The 12,076-nt window shown below is 34.9% G+C and overlaps 1 protein-coding gene across 18 annotated transcripts in view; it reads right to left on the reverse strand.

The window, feature by feature from the left end:
- Positions 1 to 12,076, reverse strand: part of TCF12 (transcription factor 12) — a 75,418-nt gene that overhangs the window by 60,440 nt on the left and 2,902 nt on the right. For 7 of the 18 annotated variants that reach the window (XM_058156580.1, XM_058156585.1, XM_058156577.1 and 4 more), the window contains one exon: positions 2,306 to 2,367. The exons of 9 other annotated variants lie outside the window; for them this stretch is intronic. The gene's annotated coding sequence lies outside the window, so the exon portion shown is untranslated. Of the gene's footprint in view, positions 1 to 2,305; positions 2,368 to 7,188; positions 7,403 to 12,076 lie in introns of those variants that run through there. 2 more of the 18 variants (XM_058156578.1, XM_058156584.1) reach the window with 1 other exon arrangement.

Below are 12,076 nucleotides of genomic sequence, written 5' to 3' on the forward strand. Positions count from 1 at the left end.
GCAAGCCAAGAAGTACTTTAAATTGATGCTCTTAACTGGTTGTAACAGGATCATTGAAAATAATGTAACAATACTGCTATCACCTGTTCAGAGCCTCCAGCAGCCCTCTGAATGTGGAAGCAAAACTCATCCCTCCTTCCCACTTCTCACTGCACCTCAGCTGCTTTCTGCAGATCAAAACCTAATTACTGCAGAATAAAATCAAACATAATAGTCTAAATCAGAGCTATCAACCTTGTGGCCTGGATGCGTCGTGCTGGCTACACCCACGCCCAATTTAGTGAAGGGGAAAAAAGTCTTGATAGGTCACGTGACGCCGTGAGTTTGACATCCCTGGTCTAAATGATCTTTGGCAGAAACAGGAACATCAAAAAGTCTGACCACAGCAGTAGTCCTTTTAGTTTACTTAACATTTCAAAATTCCTCCATTCCAATGAGGATTCTTTTAAGTAAAGCAGATAAATTAACAAGAAAAAGTATGCAGAGTGATAATAGGATTAACAAAATAATTTTTCAAAAATGGGGAAAAAAAAAAAAGCTATGCAAAATTATTTCATAAACAAAACTTTCCCCAAAACTGACCCAACTGCTCATCCTCTTGTTCTTGGGACACCCACTCCATGCAAGAAAATAGCTAGTGATAATTACCGCCTATCAGCAATCCTCTGCTGCAAATCAGGCACAGATTTATTTGGCCAATGTTCATTTTATCATCCTAGTCTTCAAGGGTTTTAAATATTAGGGATGTAATATTTCAACATCTTTATTCCCAATCATTCAATTCAAAGTCTTTTTAACAATTATTTGAGTTTTAGCTCAAAACACAATAATATTAAGTTAGGATTGTAATGTCTGGAATTTATTTCTATCAAGGCAACTGCAGCTCATTATTATTGAACATTCTTTGAAGTGCCAGATACACCCGAAACAGAATTTTCCATTGTACTGATTATAAAATCAAAATTTTATATTGTTCAAGGCCAACTTCCATTGCTTTACAAAAGCACAACATCCATGCTCATTATCCCAAAGTTTACACGAAATTCATGTTAATTATGTTATCAACTTTCTTCAACTTCTTATAAAAATCGATTATTTGCATAGGAACTTCAATCAATTCTTCCAAATCTTTTTACAACTGCAAAATTTTAAAATAGCAATTGAACTATGATCCCTAATAACCAAGTAGTTCAAAGAAGCTGAATGAGCTGCCAAAAATAGTAAACCAAAGCCAAAAAAACCTTCATCTAATTTTATCTAAAATAATGTAAAAAATTTAACAGCAACTGAACTTTTGCATATTGAGGGTTTTTTTGTGGCTAAAATGGTCAATATTCTACATCTGCAAACTATTATTGTTCATAGGATCTTGCCAAATTAATTCCAGTCAAAATTATAGGAAATGTGCACAGGTTTAGACCAGCATTCCTTGTTTCATCCCAAGGAGATCTTTATGAAGCGTCTGAGTTCCTATAGAGGAAATCTCAACTTATGGTCACAAATGAATCTGGAATTTTGGCCATACATTGTTATGGTAAGTTGAGTCTTGTGACCAGTCACCATGATTAAGTGAATCACCTGATTCTTAAGTCTGAATCCAGGTTCTCCAATGGGTGTTTTTGGCTGGAGAATGGTAAAAAGCCTTGCAAAATGTGATCCTGTGGCCATAGGACTTCTGTAACTGTTTGTAAATGCGAGCAGTTTGCCAAGTGCCCAAAATGTCATCACAGGACTGTAGAGGTGGTGGGATAGATGCAACATCAAGGATGGGTTGCAAGTGATTTTTTTTGAGCCTCTCGTAACTGAATGGTTAACTAACCGTTTGCAAGTCGAGGACTAAGTCTATGTCACAAGTGTTTTATAGGATGCCATTATCCACCATACTGAAAGGCTTCCTTGAAGAATATAAAACTATCTCACATCAAGATAGAGCCAGGAAACAAATACATAATGTAGAAATAGAAAAGAATATGATTTGATCAGAAGCCAAAACATTCTTAATCTTCTTTTTCTTGCTAGTCATCAAACTTTGTTTTTTTGAAATTCTCTCCAATTTCAAACATAGTTTGTTACATTTTGAGGGTGAGAAGGGAATTAAACTAAGGTCATAGGTGATGCATGTAGTTTGTTTTTCCTTTGATTTTATCTGAGTCTTATGCCCAACACTAATGAAACATTTTTTTAAGATCACAGGATCCAATGTTAAACTTTCTATTCTTTTTCACAAGTCTCTCTCCTTAGAACCCATTCTGCACTTTCCAGTTCTACTGATTCTATATTAGAGGTGAGGTGGGTTATATCTTACTTGCTTATTCTGTTTCATGGAGTTCTTCTATATCCTCCAAGACGCTTGGGTACAGTTGTTCCCTGCAAGCAGATGGAGACAGTAACAAATACAATTTTTTAATGGCAACATCCCCACGTGAGGGGAATTTACAGGCTCAAAATCCTAAATCTTCCAAGAAAAGTAAACAACACACACTATCAGACATGATATTAGTTGTTGTTAAGTGCTTAAATCTCGGCTGATATCAAAATAATTGTGTAGATGTTAAAATTACAACTTAGGTCAGCCCTACACTAGATAATATATTCATTGCTAAATTTATATGAATATCTGAATGAAGGCAGGAGCACTGGGCAATTCTCACGGAACCCAGGTCAAAGGAGTCTTTCTCCACAAGCCCTCCCCAAAAATATTTAAACACATGTGCAGCCAGTCCCTGCCATTTCATCTGGGTAGGGTTAGGGAGACAGAGCTGGAAATCAAGTAAGATGGCAAGAGGACCCCTGTCCTGCTCCATGTGCCCCAAAATAATAAAAACTCCCTAAAAATAAGGCCAAGCACTTATTTCGAGGTTCAAAAAAACATAAGACAGGGTCTTATTTTTGGGGAAATATTATTTCCTTTTAAGCAACTGCCTTCCACCTGGCACCTTAATTATCGTTAAGTCTTAAGCAAGTTAATATCTGTGTTTCTTTGGAATACAGTATTTGTTCCAGTGTAAATGAGAGAAGCAGCTATCAGTTAATTACAGGGTATTCCAATATTCAAAGTGCCACCAAAATCAATACCATAACATGGGCTTTGAAATTCAATTCTCAACACACACTTTGGAGGTCAAAGACTACTGTGATTGCTTTAAAAACTAAAGTTATACCCACACCATCTGCTCACACTGAATCTAACAACATTAAAACCTGAATAACAAAAAACAAGGAATTAACTTTGGTTGCTAATGAATCCACATTTGCCTTTAATTGGAGGTTTGTAATAGAAAAAGCAGAACACTGTTCTTACAGGGAAGGGCATATGCCAGACCTTTAGCATCACTAAACAATAAAAGCTGTAAATATGTGCTCTATTTATGGCAACTTTTCCCATTTAATATAATATCAAATCAAAGAAACCTCCAGAAGCTGCCTGGTGGATCATTGCTCACTAGAAACGATGCTCGCTGCAGAAGTGGATTTATTATCATTGTTTTCATTCTGTCCAACGAAAGCTATCCAGACAGATTGATCCTTGCTATCAACTCAGACAAGATCACAGACCGATCAACTGCTTTATCCAAAACTGCTTAAATCTGCATAATTGAATTTTAACAGATCAACCTGAACAAACTTCAACCGTGTGTAAAATCCTATAGTAAAGCTAACACAAATAAATTTTTGTGTACCATAATTTACTTTTAAAGATGTAAAAATAATTAAGAATGTTTGCATATTTTAATAACTGAAATTTGCAGCAAACACTGATAAATCTGATTCATCAAGATACCTGAAAATGTTTTCTTTCATTTAAGGCTTTCCAAAAGCCTTTTAATGTCAAAACTTTTAAAGCCAAGGAGCAACATTTCCCCTTTTAATTGCTTTTTTAATTAAATATTTTCCAATGACATCAGGACTTTTATTTATATATACACATATACATATGCATATACATATGCATATATATATATATATATACGTATATTTGTTTTCTGAGGTTTTCGCGGGTGTTTGTATGTAGGTCTTTGGTTATTCAGGTATTCTCCCGCATAAAATTGGAAGTGTCTTGGCGACGTTTTGGCGAAGTCTCATTTGTCATCTTCAGGCTGGTGTTTACAGCTTCATGCTTCTAGAAGCAATGAGAAACAGCTGCAATCACACATTGCTCCTAGAAGCACAAAGCTGTAAACACCAGCCTGAAGATGACAAATGAGACTTCGTTGAAACGTCGCCAACACACTTCCAATTTTACGCAGGAGAATACCCGAATAACCAAAGAGACACACAAATACACACACACACATATACATATATATATATATACATACATACAAATACATACATATATTCCTAAAAACATTTCCTATCTTGATGTAGAAAAGATCTCCACATATGCACACTAAATTCAACTAAACGTTTTTTCTAAAATTAGCAGCATTGAATAATTAGATAATCAACCATGTAGCATCATAAAGTAGTTCTGCTAAAGAAAATTCCTAGGAGAACAAAAAACAAACAATAAGCCCTACAATAAAGTAAAATTGGTTCATTTAGTCATTTTTCAGTCTGGTTTAGTTGGGATGGCTGCAGTGGTGGGTTTCAAATTTTTTTACTAATAGTTCTATGGGTGTGGCTTGGTGGGCGTGGCATGGCTTGGTGGGTGTAGCAGGGGAAGGATACTGCAAAATCTCCATTCCCACCACACTCCAGGGGAAGGTTACTGCAAAATCCCCATTTCCTCCCGATCAGCTGGGACTTGAGAGGCAGAGAATAGATGGGGGCAGGGCTAGTCAGTATATTTATTACTGGTTCTCCAAAATTTCCTCAAAATTTTCGCTACCGGTTCTGGTCAGAACCTGCTGAAACCCACCTCTGGGATGGCTGACAAAATCATAATCCTATATTCAAATAAATAAAAATTTACCCTGAGAATAAATTCATTAATCATTTGCTTCTTGCAGGTACTGCTGCTATATCCTTAACAGAAAAATTGATACCACTTTTCTCCCGGATTTTTTGTACCATAGTTTAAAAACCTGCCAATAGCAGCTAACATGGCTTTCTGTAGATTCCTGTTGAGAAGCAGGTTGTTCCCCAGCCCACCAAGTTATTAATTTTATTGTGTTAATAAATGTTAGATTTTTTTAAAAGTGTGCATAACACTTTGAGGGGCAATACATAATTTTACAATGAAAGTTGTATGCAAACATAAATATAAATAGTAAGATTTATATCACACACACACACTTGTGCCTTAATTTCTTTGGCTTATTATATATTGCTCCCTTTCTGCACTTTAAATGAAGTTAAAGGGAAAAGCCGTGTCTATATCTGTATACTAGGGCAATGCTAATATTTATTTTTAGTTTCTTATTGCATTGTTTTATCAGAGTAAACCTGTTTTTTCAGGAAACTATAATTCATTGCTTGAAATGCCATTTCTGGCTTCCACAATAATATATTCAAGAATTACATCTCATTTAATTTTTTTTTTAAAAGCCTGCTAAGTGAAACAAAATATACTTCATTATTAGGAAGAAAATTATTTGATCAACATTTCACTGCATGAAAATCCAAGTCATACACATAAGGCTGAAAAGTATCTAAATGCAACAAGCCACATATAGCATGTTTAAGAAACCATATACAAAATTTCTCTATATAATTATGAATAGTCACCCTATGAGTAGGAAAACCAGGAGTGTTAAGTGTTATACAACACTACACAGCCAAATAGTTTAAATGACTGTGTGCCCAAGGCTGTGTGCTCTCCCCACTTCTCTTCTCTCTGTATACCAATGACTGCATCTCCAACGATCCATCTTTTAAACTACTGAAGTTCGCAAATGACGCAACAGTGATCGGTCTCATTCGAGACAATGATGAATCCACATACAGACAGGAGGTCGAATGACTAGCCTCGTGGTGTGACTGAAACAATTTGGAACTGAACACACTCAAAGCCGTAGAAATGGTGGTAGACTTTAGGAAAAACCCTTCCATACTTCTACCTCTCACAATACTAGACAACACAGTATCAACAGTAAAAACCTTCAAATTTCTAGGTTCTACCATATCGTAAGATCTAAAATGGACAACTAATATCAAAAACATCATCAAAAAAGGACAGCAAAGAATGTTCTTTTTGTGCCAACTCAGAAAGCTCAAACTGCCCAAGGACCTGCTGATACAGTTCTACAGAGGAATTATTGAGTCTGTCATATGCACTTCTATAACTGTCTGGTTCGGTTCTGCAACCCAACAAGACAGACACAGACTTCAGAGGATAATTAGAACTGCAGAAAAAACAATTGCTACCAACCTGCCTTCCATTGAGGACCCGTATACTGCAGGAGTCAAAAAGAGGGCTGTGAAAATATTTACAGACCCCTCGCATCCTGGACATAAACTGTTTCAACTCCTACCCTCAAAAACGACACTATAGAGCACTGCACACCAGAACTAGACACAAGAACAGTTTTTCCCCGAATGCCATCACTCTGCTAAACAAATAATTCCCTCAACACTGTCAAACTATTTACTAAATTTGCACTATTAATCTTCTCATCATTCCCATCACCCATCTCCTTCCACTTATGATTGTATGACTGTAACTTTGTTGCTGGTAATCCTTATGATTTATATTGATATTGTTTCCTGATTGCTTATTTGTAGCCTATGACTATCATTAAGTGTTGTATCATTAAGTGTTAAATTTGTACCCTATGACCATCATTAAGTGTTGTACCTTGATGAAGGTATCTTTTCTTTTATGTACACTGAGAGCATATGCACCAAGACAAATTCCTTGTGTGTCCAATCACACTTGGCCAATAAAAATTCTATTCTATTCTATGACAGGGAAGGAATTAATCTAGAAGCCTAAGAATTCTGATTTGAAATTTACCAGTATAATTCAGTATGTAGCCTTCAAGATTTTGTTTACCCAACTGTAATACAGGCGTGATTGGTAATATTTTCAAGGAAGGATTGAAAACTGATGTAATTTTTCAAACTGAATACATGGCTTACATAATTGATATGAAGCGCTTTTGTTTAGAAAGAAATGAGCATCATAAGGTAGAAAGAGCCAACAGATCTCAGAGAGTTAAAAGCCTGGATTCCTCGGGAACAGAAGGGCATGGCAGGGATGTTCACTGGATTAAATACACTTACACAGTCTAAGACCTAACTAACCTTATTATCTTTCCCTTTTCACTCCTATTAGCTCATATTATCATCTTCTTCTTGCCTTCTCTTTATCCAGGTTTGTTCAACATCCTTTTTCTCTCTCTTTACGAATACTCACTAGTTGCAACAGCTTCCATTTCTTGATAGTGGCTAGTTCGTTTGTGAAAGAGGCTGACTGATACTTGCAGATGGGGGTCAACTGATTTTGTAGACAGATATGCTTTGAGAGGCAAATCATTTTATTTAATTGGTTATTAACTGATAGGATTTCAAGTGAAATAACATACTAACCATATTACATGTGGAAATAAAAATCCACTGTTCATTTTATTTCCAAACTTTTTAAAAAACATATTTTCCCACAATGTCACAGTCAGTAGGTAAATGCTGGTGATTATACTGCCATGTGTCTGTTTAACTGAAAGGAACTAAGCCATTAAGAAAACAATTTCACAAATCTGCGGCTTAAATTTTTGACACAATAACTTAGATGAACATAACTTTAGTATTTAGGGAACTAAAACACTGCTATGCTGTAAATGTAGCTTTATAAACCTAATTTCCCAATCCTCAGATGATCAAACTTTCTGCATTTTTCCATAATTGCAATCAAAGAAAAAGCATGAAATTCATCAGCTATTATCTTCATGAACATTTCAGAGAGGCACTTAGTTTGTTTTAAAATTAAAAGTTGAAATTAAAATTACAAGGATTCTGCAAAGGAGTGGATGTGACAAAATGTAAGTAAAATTCTCAGGGAGATAAAGGGTAGTCAACTTTATTCTGGATCACAACAATATCCTAAATGCTCTCCATTGTAGGAAGCCAGAAGAGGATCAAAAGTGCCTGTCATAGATAGATAATAGAAACCAAATGTGCTTAATTCTATTCTAAGATATAAAAAGTGCATGGTTCTGTAACAATATAACACATGCTGTCTTAAGAACAGATTCATCCAAATCATTTAAATTTTCAATATCTGTTCTTCTCTGGAAACATTATCATTTCTTGAAGTTCTGATTTCTTTATTTTCTGTTACACACATCAGTCAACATTAGCCCTATTAAATCAATCTGATTTTTAAATTTCAGGTGGAATGTTTTGACTACAAAAATGGATTAAGCCATTTTTAAATAACATTATTACATTCACAATAAATGGCATATATCTTCAACAGTTAAAATGCACTTCCTATATTAACTTTAAAAGATTAATTCCAGACAGAACTGTTTTTCACATAAAATTAATTTGGAAATATTTTCTCCATCTGACATATGTAGTTTGTTGTACCTACTTGGTTGCAAAGATTTTAAGATGTCAAATACAGGTGGCTCAATTTTGGCTGTCATGTATTTGCAATTCTGGCCTTATTTTTGGTTATTTGTGCATAAACATTTTTAAAGAGTTGGGATAAGGTTGTTTGTATGGTATAATTGTATTTGCTCACATACCCAGCCTCTTTCAATAAATGATCAAGTTATTCCAAACAACTGGGATAAGTGAAGCAAGAATGTGCTCATACATTGGTCCAGCGATTGTGGTTAGAACAGAGTGAGGAGAAATGAATGCAGCTACTGTATATTGGACAGACAACTGTGTCGATCCACAGACTCCACAATCTAAACACGGAATTTCAACAGTGATTGTTATTTATGACTTCATTATCTACAGGTTTACATTGGCACAGAACTCCTGCAACTAATGCTGATATTGAAATAAGTTTATAAATTCTAATTGAGAATTTAATTTTGGGTTGTTATAGCCTATTAAGAATTTATCTCAACATAATAATGTGTAAGACTACTTAATTGCTTTGCTAATCTGTTTTCTAGTGCAAGCTGACTAATTGAAAAAAAAAGTTTTGAAAGGAAGTACAGGTAGTTCTTGACTTTGTTCAGTTTATTTAGTGACCTTCTGAAGTTACCGTGGCACTGAAAAAAGTAACATGACTTTTTCAAAGGTATGACCATTTATTTATTTATTTTTATTTATTTAATTAGATTTTTTATTTATTTATTAAATTATTTATTTAATAAATATTAAATAATATTAAATAAATATTATTTATTTATTTAATTAGATTTAATTAGATTTTTATACCGCCCTTCTCCCGAAGGACTCAGGATTGCAGGATTGCAGGATCCCTATGGTCAGGTGATCTAAAATTCAGACACTTGGCAACTGGAATGTATTTATGACAGTGCAGGGTCCTGGGGTCATGTGATCCCTTTTGCAACTTTCTGAAAAGCAAAGTCAATGGGGAAGCCAGGTTCACTTAGCAACTGCATTGATTCACTTAACTGTGGCAAGAAAGATTATAAAATGAGGCAGAACTCATCTAACAACTGTCTTGCTTAGCAACCAAATGTTTGGGCTCAATTGTGGTCGTAAGTCAAGGTTACCTGCGTCTTATGGCTCAAGTCTGTAGTAAGCTCCCAAGGTCATTCCCACATATCTTCACACATGCTTCACAAATCTTGAAGCACAATATGAAGAACAAAACTGTAAACTTTATTAAGCCCCACAAGCCACAGCAACAATGATTATAATGGTAGTTGAACATTATAGTCTTTACCGGAGTCACATAATATAACCAAGAGGATTCTCCAGTCGTCTGTGGAAAAAATGGAATTGGTCCAGGTAGCATACTTATTCTCTACGCCCAACATAGACTGAATACTCTGCAGAGTTAAATGTAAAACTGTGGTAAGATAGGTGGCCAATTAATTTTACAGATAAATAAAAATTAATGGCACTGTCTGGGGAGATTGGATATAGGCCAATCAATTTCCAACACGCTATTGAGGCCTTCTTGTCCACTCAATTTTATCTGAAGAAGGAAGGCGCAAAAAATAGAAATGCAGATTATGGTATGGAGATTTCTTTCAGAATCTCTGTTTTGCTCTCCCCACTTCTGAGGAAATGCTGAAATATTCTGGCATGTCTTCCCACTTAGCCCACCAAATTAGATAGCTCATTATATTGACTGAGTGATACAGGATGTTTATTAAAATTAAGCATAATAAAAATGTAGACCTATTTCTCCAAATTAAATTTAAATATCACTTACGACTCAAATTGTAATAAGGAAGACTAATAATATTGAAATCATTAAGATAAACACATTTTATGTCAAAGCTGCCAAATCCCAAACACAAGATATTCAAATCATACCCAAAAATGCAATTTGTAAAATGCTGTCAGAACCATATGGTAAAAGGAAATAATTTGGCCAACAGAATTTGCAATTTTCTTTAGAGAATAGATAATTATTAATAGAGAATTGGAGAAACACCCTAAGAATTATTACTGGAAATACTTCAGTCAATATTGTGCTCATTTCACTTTGTCAAACTGTCAGAAGAATAAGCAAATAGTATGTAAGAAACAAATACAATTTAAATTTCTTAATATTAGATTATTAGTGAACAATACTATTAGAATTTAATACTAGAATTCTCAGCTCTCATGCAAGTCTACACGCCATCAGACACAAGAGTAACCAGCAAATCTGTTGTATAGGATAGCTGAACTACAGTGGAAGAAGAATACTTAAACAACAGACAACATAACTCCCTTAAATATTGGCCATGAAGCACCTGCCACAAAAACCTGAAGCGTGCTCTTCAATGAGCAAACTTTTCTAAGTTTTCTAATTCTGCTGAAGGACAAAGACATCCTAACATTGCAAGGATAAGAAACAATGAGATAAGCTGACCCAGCAAAAAGACAATTTTTTCTTTCCGAGGCAAAGAATCTTTGAACTAGAAATCAGTTGGCAATCTACCTGATACAACAAACTAGATTTCAGGACCCAAACTAAGACAATTGAGTTCTATAACTATATACTCAAGTGCAAATAAAATTATTTTTCAAGAAATAATTAGAATAATTCAGTCATGATATGAAAGATGCTGGAGACAATGACCTGAAAAATAAAGATAAGAGGGATAGAAAAAAAAGTTGTGCTATAATTTTAATACTACACAAATACAATTAAAAGCTTTATGAGGCAAATTACACTGCACAGATATAATTTAGCATAGCAAGTGAAAGTGCTGAAAGAAATTTTTTTATGTTTAAAAGAGAAATGAGTTTTTGATTCCATGTCCCATGCTCCTAAAGCCAAATGCTGATATTTGATTTTGTCAAATCCAGTTTTCAGATTATAAAATTTTTGAAGTCACAAAATCCATCAATTATCCAAAATGTTAAAAAGAACTCCTATGTACCATAGGAACAATTGACATGAAACATTTTGTTAATATTCAACATACAGAACATATGTGCAAAGTTTACCATATGAAAAATCAAGATTTGGCAAGGAAATCACTAAATCAACTCCTCCAACAAGGTAAACTGTATTTACAATTAGATCAGAAACATAATTTCTTGAAATAACATAACATAACATAACAACAGAGTTGGAAGGGACCTTGGAGGCCTTCTAGTCCAACCCCCTGCCCAGGCAGGAAACCCTACACCATCTCAGTCAGATGGTTATCCAACATTTTCTTAAAAATTTCCAGTGTTGGAGCATTCACAACTTCTGAAGGCAAGTTGTTCCACTTATTAATTGTTCTAACTGTCAGGAAATTTCTCCTTAGTTCTAAGTTGCTTCTTTCTTTGATCAGTTTCCACCCATTGCTTCTTGTTCTACCCTCAGGTGCTTTGGAGAACAGCCCGACTCCCTCTTCTTTGTGGCAGCCCCTGAGATATTGGAACACAGCTATCATGTCTCCCCTAGTCCTTCTTTTTGTTAAACTAGACATACCCAGTTCCTGCAACCGTTCTTCATATGTTTTAGCCTCCAGTCCCCTAATCATCTTTGTTGCTCTTCTCTGCACTCTTTCTAGAGTCTCAACATCTTTTTTACATCGTGGCGACCCAAACT

This window comes from Ahaetulla prasina, chromosome 13 (genome assembly GCF_028640845.1).
Source record: "Ahaetulla prasina isolate Xishuangbanna chromosome 13, ASM2864084v1, whole genome shotgun sequence".
Taxonomy (NCBI): Eukaryota; Metazoa; Chordata; class Lepidosauria; order Squamata; family Colubridae; genus Ahaetulla; species Ahaetulla prasina.